Raw genomic sequence first — 14,703 nt, forward strand, 5'->3', positions numbered from 1 at the left:
ATCTGTCACCATACGTGGGACACAGTGATTGGATGAATGGATGGGTGGATGGATGGATGGGTGGATGGGTGGATGGGTGGATGGGGTGGATGGGTGGATGGGTGGATGGGTGGATGGGTGGATGGATTGATTTTTTCACCGTCCTCTTTAGATCACGTTTCCCAAAACCTAGGGTTTCTTGAGAGGCTGAGTAAGCCCCAGAGCGGCCTCTCCCAGCCCTTGACCTTACTCCCATGGCAATGGATCACCCTGGACAGGGTCCTGGGTGTCATTCATTGTCTGCAATAGTTTGAAGGGGGTCTGAAGCTCTAAAACGTTGGCAAGTTCAGAGCTGGAGAAGAATTGGCTCCAGCAAACCCAGCCTTCCCATGCCCCCACAAAGAGCAACAGTTAAACTGCTACCCACAGACAAAAACAGCTCTGCAGATGTCTAGAGTTCACTTAGAGCGTTTTAGCAACACGGTGGAACAAAATCACCCAGAACAGTCAATCGTACCAGAAGAGAGGGAGGCCTTCATTTTGCCTGCATCATCCCATGCCCAGCCCAGCATTGTTGAGCACCGAGACAGAACTTCCCAGCTAGAAATTTTCCCTCTTACCAGGAAAGGAAGAGCAGAGTGAATGAACAGCTTCTTCAGCCTTGTGGGGGTGGGGCACTGCACAAAGGTACCATGTCAGGCAATAAGTGGAGTCCTAGCTGATACACAGACCACAGTGGGTTCAGTGGTCTGCAGCCCAAGCCCGGGGTCGCTTCCCCGAGTCTCCAGGTGTGTGACTGGCCTTGGTGTCTTTGGCAGTTAGAACAACATGCCCACAGGGTGCTTGGCATGTGGAGTAACAGCTCTCATCGTCACACTGCAGGTGGAAGACTCTTCGTTGTAGTTGTTATTTTTAAAGGGAGATTTCTTGAGGTATAACTGGTATAGAGTATAATCCGCCAAATGTATGGGGTCATGACGCCGCTACCCCAGTCAAGACGTGGAACACATACCCTTGGCCCCCAAGACCTTCCCTGTGCCCCTTTGCAGTCAGCCCCCTCCCTCCAGTCCCTGACGACCACCAATCTGCTCTCTGTCCCCACAGTTTTGCCTTTCCCCCGATGTCATAGGAAATAGAGCCACACAGTCCTGCAGTCAGTCTACTGGATCTGACTGTTCACTCAGCACGATTTTGAGATCCACCCCCATGTTGTTGCGTGAGTCAGTAACTGGTTCCTCTTTATTGCCAAGTAGCAGTCCATCGTGTGGCTATACCACTCTTGGTTGATTCATTCGCCGCTGATGGACATTTGGGTTGTTTTCACTTTGGGGCTATTGTGAACAAAGCTGTTGTGAGCATCTGCCTGCAGTTCTTTGTACGGACCCATGTTCTCCGTGCCATTTAGAAGGAGGATCGCTGAGTGTGTAGTCCAGTGTGTGCTGACCTTGGTAGGAAACAGACAAACCGTTTTCCAATGACCTCTATAGTTTTGCATCCGACCCCCCCTCCCCCGGCAATAGAGGAGAACTATGGTTGCTTCCTATCCTCCTTGGCCCTTGGTATTGTCAGTCTTAACATTTGTTTTTGCCACCCCAGTGGCTGTGTCTGGCATCTTACTGTGGTTTAAAATGTTTCTTTATTTGAGATAGCTGACACACAGTGTTACATTACTTTCAGGTGTACAATACAGTTGATTTGATTTCTTCCAGTAAGTCCTGCTCTGCTCGCCACAAATGAAGCTACCATCTGTCACAATGCTGTTGCAACATCATTGACCTTATTCCCTAGGCTGTGCCTTTTATTCCCGTGATTTATTCATTGGCGGACAGTAGATCCTGGTGCCAAGTGCCAATGCAGAAACACATGTTTGACAAGGACATAGTCAACAGGGGCTCAGACCTGTCGTGGATGAAGATCCAGGCCACTCTACCACGTAAGCCACCTGGACGAGAAGGTAAGAGAGCTCTAGAAAACACGGACGGATCACAATGGCTCAGAGTGGCACTCCTGTTGATTCTCTCTTGCTGTGTCCTTCCTCGACCCTTTCGTGCTATTCTCACCTGGACTCCATACTTTCAGCAAGAACTTGGATCTGAGGCCTGAGGCATTTCCATAGCACTAATGTACCACATGTCCCTTATGGGACCCTCTTCTTCTCTTGCACGATTTCTGAAGCGATCTCTTCCTGTTCCCTTTTGTGTAAATGTTTTGTCCGTACACGTATCAGACGGTCAGTTCTGCCTCGTACTTTACAGACAGCCTGTGCTCAGGCAATTCCTAAGGTATGAAATGTGAGTTCCTACGGCTCCAACAGCCAGGGGCCTTAAGCCGTGATGTATCAGTCAGGGATGGACAGTTCCTCCTGTGATGGTTTTATAATCAAGACGCAATGGGGGCACATGGGGGGCTCAGTCAGTTAAGTGTCTGCCTTCAGCTCAGGTCATGATTCCAGAATCCTGGGATGGAGCCCTGGGTCAGACTCCCTGCTCAGCAGGTGAGTCTGCTTCTTTCCCTCTCCCTCTGCCCCTCTCCCTCCCTACTCGTGCATGTGCTCTCTCTCTCTCTCTCTCTCTCTCTTTCACTCACTCTATTTCACTTCACTGTCTCAAATCAATAAACGAACTCTAAAAAAAAAAGTGATAAAGATACAATGCAAAACTCATTCTGCTGGAATACCTCAGGTTTAGCATAGCCCAAGAGGAATAATGAGAATAGCGAGAATAATGGCATCTATTAAGTGCCTAACGTGTTCCAGGCCCTTCCTGGGTGCTTTCCTCTGATCACCACAAAATCCTGGCAAAGTGCATTGCATCTCCCAATGTAACATGGACCTTGAAACTCACGGCCTGAGGCTTTGTCCAAGAGCCCATACCTGGCAGGCGGTAGGTAGATCTGTTGGCACCCACGTGCCTTGACAGAAAAGTTCTTACCATCCTACCATATCTTCCAACTGTCACTTTAAGTGCCATTTGTTTAACAGGAGCAGTAGAATGAACAAATAACAGAAATCTAGTATATGGCCAATTGGGAAATGGTCCAAAAACTTGTTAAATCTGGTGCATACCCATGCAAGCAAGGTTTGCTACCCAAACATTTGTAAAACGCTGGATTCCACATCTTAACAAGAGTACTACTGGTCTCTTGCTAATGAATCGAAGAGTCTTCTACTATCCCCGGTAGGAATAGTAAGAGTATGGCTAGTAAGGAAATGTTACATGTATTAAAAGAGACGACCTCATGTTTAATGGCCAAGTCATTTTATTTTAGGATGAGAACTTCAGAGTGGCCTAAGGACTATGTAATTATCAGAGTGATTCTTGATCATTTCTCCTAGTGTGTGCCAGTATGATTTTCTTCATCTGTCCATTCCTGTCAGTATTTACCCTTATGGAGGTAAATTTTCTTTTTCACCCTCTTATTCCCTGTCTTCAAAATAGCAAAAGGTCCCAATAATGCCTGTAATCAGGAAAATAATTAAGCGAAAAGTCATTAGAAATAATCCTTGGTTTATGCTATACATTATTTTGCGTGTGAATCTATATTCTCTGTCAGGTGGAGGGCCACTATCTATACTACCACCTGCTCCTTTCTCTTCACATGTTGGGGGTTTCCAACCTCTCATACAGTGACAGTGTTTCTTGCTGTTACACACTCCTCTGAAATTGCATGTACTGACATCACAGTCAAAACCCATGTCTTGATAAAAAGTACAATTCTGATTCAAACAGTATTTTCCTGGGCCACAGTTTGCCCCATCCACAACTAGCCCCATTTGTGGCAATTCTGTTCCATGGTGTGCATCATATCCAAAGCACGACTCTTTCTGAACATCATGTACTATTATATGACGAAACGTAACGTGGTCACCTCCACCAGGAATTTCTTGAACATCACGACAGTGCAGCATTCCACAAAGAACATCATCTTCTTCACATCTAACAGGTTTTCCTCCTCCTCGTACCACCCTCACCCCACAGTTCCCAAATCGATCACCTAATACGTTCAGTTTTTCATAGCATGCTGGTGCAGCATCTTTTATTCCATAGCCAAAAAGGGATTGACACTGCATATCACGATCAGTACAGTTTCCTCTCACACAGACAGCTAACGTTGAACATGGGGTTCCATCCTGGGTGTAAACGTCATTAGGGCAATTATGCGATCTCCCATCACAGTATTCTGGGAGATCACAAACTCCGAGTATGTCTCTGCAAAGCAGTCCAGGTTGAGCATATTTGCAGTTAACACAGCAGGAACCTCCATTGCAGTCACTGCCAAGGGAGAGGGCACAAGTGGTGGTGCAACACTTATTCTTAGAGCACTGTTTTAAGGAGCCACAGTCACATTCTTCCCTCCTGTCCACGACCAGGTCACCACAACGAGCAGCTACGTAAGGATAATTGGTGTATGGTACATTTGGTATGCTCAAACAAGGATCCCAAATATTGAGCTTGTTATGCAGCCTGTCATAAGTACAATTGCTCATCATATCCAATAAATCAGGCTGAGGAGCCATGACGCAGTGCTTTCTTCGAAAGCAAATACAACCTGGTGTATCATGAACGGCGCCTAAAGTATGACCTAGGACATGTGCTGAAATAGTCGCAGCCAAAAATAAGTGGTATCTTGCTATATATACGTATGCGACGCCCCAGTTAGGATTGCATGCTCCATTGGGTTGGCCATAATAGGAGGCCTGCAGTATTGGTTCTGCTGAAAGAACCAGTGAAGTGTCATGAGGAATTTCGTAAAACCATCCCCAGTATTTATTCACACCAAAATCAGCCATGAGATCTTGAATGTTCAAGAAGCTCTCCAGATCCCACTTATCGGCTCTATCCCATATGCACAAAACACGTAAGTAGACATCCAGGCGGGCTGGTTTGAAGATGGTATGTATTATGTTGTTCAAAATTACTACATCCTCTACAATACGAGTGTAATTTCTGTCAATCACAAATACTGAGAGAGTAGTGGTGTAATGGATTTTAAAGTATTTCTTATGTGGCCACCACAAATACACAGGGCCTGCTCTAGGAGTTCCAGCAAGTATTGCCTCCTCATACGCTTGATCTGTATCTTGCTCTCCAATCTTACACTTTTGAGCCTCTGATGATCTTCCTTCTGTCACAAGCAGGGAAACCACGTGCTCAAATGTGGAAGAAGCCTCCAGCGGTTTTATTTCATACGTGAAGTCATCGACCTGCAGCATGCCACGCAGACCCCCATTGCAGGTGTCCAGCGTGCCCATGGACCCAGGGACCCCTTCCAGGTAGCTGTAGTAGTAGCAGTCTCGGGGGACAAAAGGGTAGTCCTCCTGCATGGCACCCTGATCGTTATCAGTGATCACAGGAAAATGTCTGGGCAGCAGGTTCTTCTTAACTTTCATGTGAACCACATGTCTTTGCCCCCTGAAGTGAATCTTATAGGAGAGGTGGCCTTGTCTCTCCATTCCACCCACCCTGTGGGACACCTTTCTGGGTATCACGACTTCAGAGGAAGTGAAGCGCCATCCTGGGAGGGCACGGGAGCAGCAGCCTGGGGACAGGAGTAGCCAGAGCAGAGGCAGCCAGAGATTACCTGTCAAGTGGGCCTGGGCCCAGGCAGGCCCCATAAGTGAAGGAGCCTGTGACCACAGAAGATGTAATCAGACGGGAGGTAGGCAAGATGATCCCTGAAACAGCAACTTTTCTAGCGGTGGAGTCCTGAGGAGAGCAGAGAGGGACTGGGGACTAGGCCTCCCCAGGGTGGGGTGGGGGAGTGGGGGGGGGGTGGGGGGGAGGCAGAGAAGCTGTTACATAATAATGATGTGCTCAGTAGGGGGAGGCTGTGCTCAGTGAGCTGGGTGTCTGAGCACAGGGGACCTAGAGAAGAGAAAAGATGGGAGGCACTGGGAATAGTAGTGTGTGTCCCTGGGCCAAAAGGTCCCACGGTCTCTTGGAGAAGGCACATGGGAAGAATCAGTGCACTTGGTGGAAGTTCAGTGAGGGAAGGACTTCTCTTTCTCAAACTAAATGGCATAAGCGATCGACACATAGTTAACACGGAGGTTGGAGAGGACAGTGGGAGTTTCTTCAAATAATGCTGAGGAGAGAATTAGATTCGCTCACACTTTACAACACTTGAGTGCACTTGGCGATGATTGATGGAAAGAAATTGTAAATGGAGGTCATGAGCAGAAAAGTTAGTGTGTATAATAAAACAAGTCAGTCCCCAGACTTTTAGAGCCACTCATACATTGTTTCAGCCCACAACAGCCATAGGCACAGGGAGAACTGTGGTATGGGTGTCCCACCCCTGTCTGGCAAAGCTGCGGAGGTAGGATCGCTACCGCGGTGTATCTGGAAGGCAGGCCTTCCACTCTAGTGGGTCCAGGAGGTGGAATGGGATCCCCAGAGAGAGGAGCATGGAGCCAAAGAGGATTACTCTCTTGCCTTAAGGTTCTGGACTTGCTTGGGATCTGTCACTCCTTTCTTCCCTATTTCTTCCTTTTGGAATGGCAGTGTCCATCCTTTGCCTGTCCCGCTGTTGTATCTTGGAGGCATCTAACTTATTTTATTTTACTTTTTTTGTATTTTTTTTAATTGGAGTTCGATTTGCCAGCATATAACACCCAGTGCCCATTCCGTCAAGTGCCCCCCTCAGTGGCCGTCACCCAGTCACCCCATCCCCCTGCCCACCTCCCCCCTTCTGCTACCCCTTGTTCGTTTCCCAGAGGTAGGAGTCTCTCATGTTCCGTCACCCTCTCTGATTTTTCCCACTCATGGTCTCTCCTTTCCCCTATAATCCCTTTCACTATTTTTTTATATTCCCCATATGAGTGAAACCATATAACGTTTGTCCTTCTCGATTGACTTACTTCACTCAGCGTAAAACCTCCAGTTCCATCCACGTCGAAGCAAATGGTGGGTATTTGTTGTTTCTAATGACTGGGTAATATTCCATTGTATACATAGACCACAGCTTCTTTATCCATTCATCTTTCGACGGACACCGAGGCTCCTTCCACAGTTTGGCTATTGGGGACATTGCTGCTATAAACATTGGGGTGCAGGTGTCTCTGCTTTTCACTGAATCTGTATCTTTGGGGTAAATCCCTAGTAGTGCAATTGCTGGGTCGTAGGGTAGCTCTATTTTTTAACTCTTTGAGGAACCTCCACACTGTTTTGCAGAGTGGCTGTACCAGTTCACATGCCCACCAACGGTGCAAGAGGGTTCCCCTTTCTCCACATCCCTTCCAACATTTGTTGTTTCCCGTCTTGTTCATTTTCCCCATTCTCACTGGGGTGAGGTGGTATCTCATGTGGTTTTGATTTGTATTTCCCTGATGGCAAGGGATGCGGAGCATTTTCTCATGTGCTTATTGGTCATGTGTATGTCTTCTTTGGTGAAATTTCCGTTCCTGTCTTTTGCCCATTTCATGATTGGATTGTTTGTTTCTTTGCCGTTGAGTTTAATAAGTTTTTTATAGACCTTGGATGCGAGCCCTTTATCTGATACGTCATTTGCAAATATCTTCTCTGGTTCCGTTGGTTGTCTTTTAGTTTTGTTGTGCAGGAGCCTTTTATCTTGATCAAGTCCCAATGGATCATTTTTGCTTTTGTTTCCCCTGCCTTCACAGATACATCTTGCGAGAAGTTGCAGTGGCCAAGTTCAGAAAGGGTGTTACAATTGAACCCAAAAGCATAAGTATCTAGGAATAAACCTAACCAAAGAGGTAAAGGATCTATACCCTAAAAACTACAGAACACTTCTGAAAGAAATTGAGGAAGACACAAAGAGATGGAAAAATATTCCATGCTCATGGATTGGAAGAATTAGTATTGTGAAGATGTCAATGCTACCCAGGGCGATTTGCACGTTCAGTGCAATCCCTATTAAAATACCATGGACTTTCTTCAGAGAGTTGGAACAAATCATCTTAAGATTTGTGTGGAATCAGAAAAGACCCCGAACAGCCAGGGGAATATTGAAAAAGAAAACCAGAGCCGGGGGCATCACAGTGCCAGACTTTAAGTTATACTACAAAGCTGTGATCATTAAGACAGTGTGGCACTGGCACAAAAACAGACACAAAGATCAATGGAACAGAATAGAGAACCCAGAAATGGGCCCTCAACTCTGTGGTCAACTAATATTCGACAAAGCAGGAAAGACTATCCACTGGAAAAAGGACAGTCTCTTCAATAAATGGTGCTGGGAAAATTGGACAGCCACGTGCAGAAGAATGAAACTAGACCATTCTCTTACACCAGACACAAAGATAAACTCAAAATGGATGAAGGATCTAAATGTGAGACAAAAATCCATCAAAATCCTAGAGGAGAACACAGGCAACACCCTTTTTGAATTTATTTATTTATTTTTATTCAGAAAATATCCACGTATTATTGAAAGATCCAGAGTGAGGCTTGGTCGGAAGGTGCTCTGAATTCATCTGGGCCATCATGTGGCCAATGTCACATTTCACTCTCTTTTCTCCCCATTTGCTCCAGGCATGATCTCCTAGGGTCCAAGTAGCATACCATTCACCTCTAGAGTGATTAAAGCTCTGGAAGGGGATGGAGTCTAGAGGGGAATGCCAGCTTGGTCCTGTTCTGAGAGGAGCCCTCTTCGGGGCTGCAGACTGCTGGATTCTGAAGGCTTAAAGAGACGTGTGTGTGTGTGTGTGTGTGTGTGTGTGTGTGTGTGTGACTCATAAACAGTTTATGGTGTCTTCAGGATGCAGTGTAGACAGAGAACGGTCTCTCAGAGACAGAGAATCTTTATCCCAGTGAGTTGGCTCATTTGTTGTTTTCATAGGCAGCTGGAGTCTTCCTCTGGGAATACTCAGAACTCCTCGGTCCCCACGGTGTACACAATACACTACAGATGGTGGTGTCACACAGAGGATGGACACCAGGTGCAGTGCCGCATGCTGGGGATGCCTTTGTTGAAGTAGGACAGGAAGGTGTGCTACTCCACAGGGTGTCAGGCTGTAGGCGACCACATGCTCTGTCTGCATCAGATTCCCCAGCTCACGGGGGCCCATGGTCCCAGCGGCACCAGGGTCACCCTGTTGTCCACAACTATGGGACCGACCTTTAAAGTCACAATTAGTATTTTTAAAGATTTTACTTACTTACTTATTGATTCATTTTTCTATCTATCTATCTATCTATCTATCTATCTATCTATCTATTTATTTGAGAGACAGAGAGAGCACAAGCGGGGAGCAGGAGGAGGGAGAAGCAGACTCCCCAGTGAGCAGGGAGACTGACAAGGGGCTCCATCCCAGAACCCGAGATCACAACCCGAGCCGAAGGCAGACGCTTAACTGACTGAGCCACCCAGGCGCCCTAAGTTGTTATGACATATCTTCTTTTCCACCTTTGAGCTAATCAAGAGAGGAAAAGAGAGAAGTTGCTATGCAATGTATTTTGTTGAATAATTTACAGAATTCATAGTCTGGCACCGTGTCACCTTATATATGAAAGGATGTTGTAATGAGACATAGTGAATACTCCTAGGAAACTACTGGGATGATAATCTCTCCTAAAGGACTCAAAGGCTTCCCCCCCCCCCTGTAATTTTTATTTACAAAAATAAACAGCATTTGAGTACTGATCTCTTTTTCTCCTCGTACCAGAAAGGAAACAAAGAACATGAACAATCTACCGCCTAGCCAGAAAAAAAGTGTTTTATAACCTCAAAACAAATGTTTACTCACCAAGAGCCGTAAATGGCTCAAATTGGAGATTTTGGTGGGATTTTCATCAGTAACTAAACTACTGAAGCTGCAAACCATCAATTGTCTCTCTCCTACACTTCTGAAAACCTTTGTGTTGGAATCAATCTTTTGTTCTAATTTTTGAAGCATGACCACTGTAAAATGACCATATTCATTCGGCTGGCACCTTAAAAACATGGAGCATGAATTTGTAGAATGAACAAATGAGCAATTTTTCCTGTGTGCTTAAAGTCCGATATGGCTCTGTCACTGAAGTGCAGGGTGCAGAAAGCATAAACCCCTAGTGTGAATCCACCCGCACTCCACAAATGAGGGCACTGAGGTCCAGAGAAGGACAGTGACTTGGCCAAGGTCACACGGCAAGCAGAACCCAGGTCTCTGACTCTCAGTTCAGAGAGGCCTGGGACTCTAAGATGGGCATCCTCCATGCTGGATCTCCAGTGCCCCCAGCCCCCATCGGGCAGAGAAGGAAGCATGTGAACCTCAGAGGGCAAGACAGATGCCAGACCTGGGGTGGTGGCAGACGTGCATGTTTTGGAAGTTCCCTGAGGGCTCTGACTGCCTCACACACACACAGCCTGGAATAGAGAGGAGCAGACTGGGCCTGAGGGAGCAGCCATGCCAGGAGTGGGAAGTGGCTCTTGCCCCACGGCCCAGGAGAAGGGACATGGAGATGGCCTGGCAGGGCTGCTGGGTGGGAGTCGGAGGAGCAGGCGGCTGCTGGCCTTTTGGCCACCACCACTTGCTCAAATTCCCCTACCCAAGTGTGACTGGGAGCCACTGAGCCAGGGGTCACATGTCCCCCAACCCCTGTTTCTTTGCCTCATCCATCATAGCAGGCCTCACCTGCTGTGATTGGCTGTGTCCCCTGCCTTGTGCATCCCTGTTCTCAGACTGAGAGTTTTCCAAGTCAGATTAACCCTGTGTTCCCAGCGCCCAGCCCGGGTCCCAGCCCAGATAGGCAGATACCCAGTGACCGTTTGGGACAAGCCAGAGGGATGAGTGCTAATGGTGGAGTTTCAGGCCCACAGATATGGCTAGCCCTCATCAAGACAGTCCCCTTCAGCAGGACCACACACAGTTCTGGGCTTGCCTGATGCAGAGTTAATAGGCATGGCTACCCCCATGGGGATGGGGCCGAGGTGAGGGAAAGGGTGCCCGAGGGCTGTGACAGGGTCTTGGGGGAATGTGAAGACGACTGCAGTCGGGTGACTGGTGCTCCCCTGGGTGGAGAGCAAATTGGCTCGGGCTTGGGGCTGGGGTTGCAGCAGGGAGCAGGATGGGTGGGTGAGATTCCTACAGAACTCAGTCCAGTGGAGGGGACAGAGGACAAATGAGAAAAGCAGCCAACAGAAGATGCCAGGTGTCAGGGAGGATCTCCTGAGGAGAGGACATTTCAGCAAGACTCCGGGTTGAGAAGAAGCTGCAGTGCAGGGTGGGGACAGCCCCCAGGTCGAGGGCACAGAGGCCGGCGTGCCGGGAACCCCCAGTGCAGTGGTAACGAAGTGAGTGGGAGAGTGGGCTGAATCCTGCAAGGGACAGGTAGGGCTTCTCAGAGGTGGCAGGAATACCCCGCCCACACACGCGCGTGCCCGCGCGCACTTCAGGGATGCTTGGCAGAGCCTGGGCGCCCTATCTTGGTCACCGTCCTTTGGGTCAACAATGCTGACACAGCCACACCCTCTTACCTGGGCAGGGTGGGGCAGGTTGGGGGAGCAGTGGGCCTGGACCGTTCTACGGAGATGGTACCCCATCACCATCACCTTCTTTGTGGCAGCTACCCTTACTGAGGCGCCCAGGGGGCAGGCGCTTTGTGAACTCACCTTACTCCATTATCCTCACAGTGACCAGGTGGTGAGGAGTCAGGCCCAGGGGGCCCAGAGACCTGCTAAAACTCATAGCCGGCAGCGGCAGAACTCACACACCTACACAGGATTTGGGGGCAATGTCTAGGCTACCCCCTTCAGCTCTGCCCAGAGCAAGGGCTCCCCGACCCCCTCCCCGGCTCTGGCAGGTGACTGAACCAGCCTCGAGAGCCCAGTGGCCCGGAGAGCTGCACCTGCCCAGACCCCAGTACTTGAGGATCCCCCTCTCCAGCCTGTGACACTGTGAGCCCCCCAGGAGGTACTCTGCAAGGCTGGGCTTCAGTGACTCGATATTATTGTACTGGAGTATAGTTGACATCCATGTGACATAGTTTCTGGTCCACAACAGTGAGTGGGCCAGTGTAAACATCACCACAGCTATGCCTCTCTGACAAGTGCAGCTACCATCTGTCACCATACGTGGGACACAGTGATTGGATGAATGGATGGGTGGATGGATGGATGGGTGGATGGGTGGATGGGTGGATGGGGTGGATGGGTGGATGGGTGGATGGGTGGATGGGTGGATGGATTGATTTTTTCACCGTCCTCTTTAGATCACGTTTCCCAAAACCTAGGGTTTCTTGAGAGGCTGAGTAAGCCCCAGAGCGGCCTCTCCCAGCCCTTGACCTTACTCCCATGGCAATGGATCACCCTGGACAGGGTCCTGGGTGTCATTCATTGTCTGCAATAGTTTGAAGGGGGTCTGAAGCTCTAAAACGTTGGCAAGTTCAGAGCTGGAGAAGAATTGGCTCCAGCAAACCCAGCCTTCCCATGCCCCCACAAAGAGCAACAGTTAAACTGCTACCCACAGACAAAAACAGCTCTGCAGATGTCTAGAGTTCACTTAGAGCGTTTTAGCAACACGGTGGAACAAAATCACCCAGAACAGTCAATCGTACCAGAAGAGAGGGAGGCCTTCATTTTGCCTGCATCATCCCATGCCCAGCCCAGCATTGTTGAGCACCGAGACAGAACTTCCCAGCTAGAAATTTTCCCTCTTACCAGGAAAGGAAGAGCAGAGTGAATGAACAGCTTCTTCAGCCTTGTGGGGGTGGGGCACTGCACAAAGGTACCATGTCAGGCAATAAGTGGAGTCCTAGCTGATACACAGACCACAGTGGGTTCAGTGGTCTGCAGCCCAAGCCCGGGGTCGCTTCCCCGAGTCTCCAGGTGTGTGACTGGCCTTGGTGTCTTTGGCAGTTAGAACAACATGCCCACAGGGTGCTTGGCATGTGGAGTAACAGCTCTCATCGTCACACTGCAGGTGGAAGACTCTTCGTTGTAGTTGTTATTTTTAAAGGGAGATTTCTTGAGGTATAACTGGTATAGAGTATAATCCGCCAAATGTATGGGGTCATGACGCCGCTACCCCAGTCAAGACGTGGAACACATACCCTTGGCCCCCAAGACCTTCCCTGTGCCCCTTTGCAGTCAGCCCCCTCCCTCCAGTCCCTGACGACCACCAATCTGCTCTCTGTCCCCACAGTTTTGCCTTTCCCCCGATGTCATAGGAAATAGAGCCACACAGTCCTGCAGTCAGTCTACTGGATCTGACTGTTCACTCAGCACGATTTTGAGATCCACCCCCATGTTGTTGCGTGAGTCAGTAACTGGTTCCTCTTTATTGCCAAGTAGCAGTCCATCGTGTGGCTATACCACTCTTGGTTGATTCATTCGCCGCTGATGGACATTTGGGTTGTTTTCACTTTGGGGCTATTGTGAACAAAGCTGTTGTGAGCATCTGCCTGCAGTTCTTTGTACGGACCCATGTTCTCCGTGCCATTTAGAAGGAGGATCGCTGAGTGTGTAGTCCAGTGTGTGCTGACCTTGGTAGGAAACAGACAAACCGTTTTCCAATGACCTCTATAGTTTTGCATCCGACCCCCCCTCCCCCGGCAATAGAGGAGAACTATGGTTGCTTCCTATCCTCCTTGGCCCTTGGTATTGTCAGTCTTAACATTTGTTTTTGCCACCCCAGTGGCTGTGTCTGGCATCTTACTGTGGTTTAAAATGTTTCTTTATTTGAGATAGCTGACACACAGTGTTACATTACTTTCAGGTGTACAATACAGTTGATTTGATTTCTTCCAGTAAGTCCTGCTCTGCTCGCCACAAATGAAGCTACCATCTGTCACAATGCTGTTGCAACATCATTGACCTTATTCCCTAGGCTGTGCCTTTTATTCCCGTGATTTATTCATTGGCGGACAGTAGATCCTGGTGCCAAGTGCCAATGCAGAAACACATGTTTGACAAGGACATAGTCAACAGGGGCTCAGACCTGTCGTGGATGAAGATCCAGGCCACTCTACCACGTAAGCCACCTGGACGAGAAGGTAAGAGAGCTCTAGAAAACACGGACGGATCACAATGGCTCAGAGTGGCACTCCTGTTGATTCTCTCTTGCTGTGTCCTTCCTCGACCCTTTCGTGCTGTTCTCACCTGGACTCCATACTTTCAGCAAGAACTTGGATCTGAGGCCTGAGGCATTTCCATAGCACTAATGTACCACATGTCCCTTATGGGACCCTCTTCTTCTCTTGCACGATTTCTGAAGCGATCTCTTCCTGTTCCCTTTTGTGTAAATGTTTTGTCCGTACACGTATCAGACGGTCAGTTCTGCCTCGTACTTTACAGACAGCCTGTGCTCAGGCAATTCCTAAGGTATGAAATGTGAGTTCCTACGGCTCCAACAGCCAGGGGCCTTAAGCCGTGATGTATCAGTCAGGGATGGACAGTTCCTCCTGTGATGGTTTTATAATCAAGACGCAATGGGGGCACATGGGGGGCTCAGTCAGTTAAGTGTCTGCCTTCAGCTCAGGTCATGATTCCAGAATCCTGGGATGGAGCCCTGGGTCAGACTTCCTGCTCAGCAGGTGAGTCTGCTTCTTTCCCTCTCCCTCTGCTCCTCTCCCTCCCTACTCGTGCATGTGCTCTCTGTCTATCTCTCTCTCTCTCTCTCTCTCTCTCTTTCTCTCTATTTCACTTTACTGTCTCTCTCAAATCAATAAATGAACTCCAAAAAGAAAAGTGATAAAGATACAATGCAAAACTCATTCTGCTGGAATACCTCAGGTTTAGCATAGCCCAAGAGGAATAATGAGAATAGCGAGAATAATGGCATCT

At 48.5% G+C, this 14,703-nt stretch overlaps 1 long non-coding RNA gene across 1 annotated transcript; it reads left to right on the forward strand.

The window, feature by feature from the left end:
- Positions 1 to 1,506: 1,506 nt before the first annotated feature.
- LOC140599396 (uncharacterized) lies at positions 1,507 to 9,585 on the forward strand. The gene is made up of 3 exons (XR_012002221.1): positions 1,507 to 1,933; positions 5,117 to 5,251; positions 7,601 to 9,585. It is a non-coding gene; the product is annotated as an uncharacterized lncRNA (long non-coding RNA).
- Positions 9,586 to 14,703: the final 5,118 nt, after the last annotated feature.

Source organism: Vulpes vulpes, chromosome 6, assembly GCF_048418805.1.
Source record: "Vulpes vulpes isolate BD-2025 chromosome 6, VulVul3, whole genome shotgun sequence".
In the NCBI taxonomy this organism is placed as follows: domain Eukaryota; kingdom Metazoa; phylum Chordata; class Mammalia; order Carnivora; family Canidae; genus Vulpes; species Vulpes vulpes.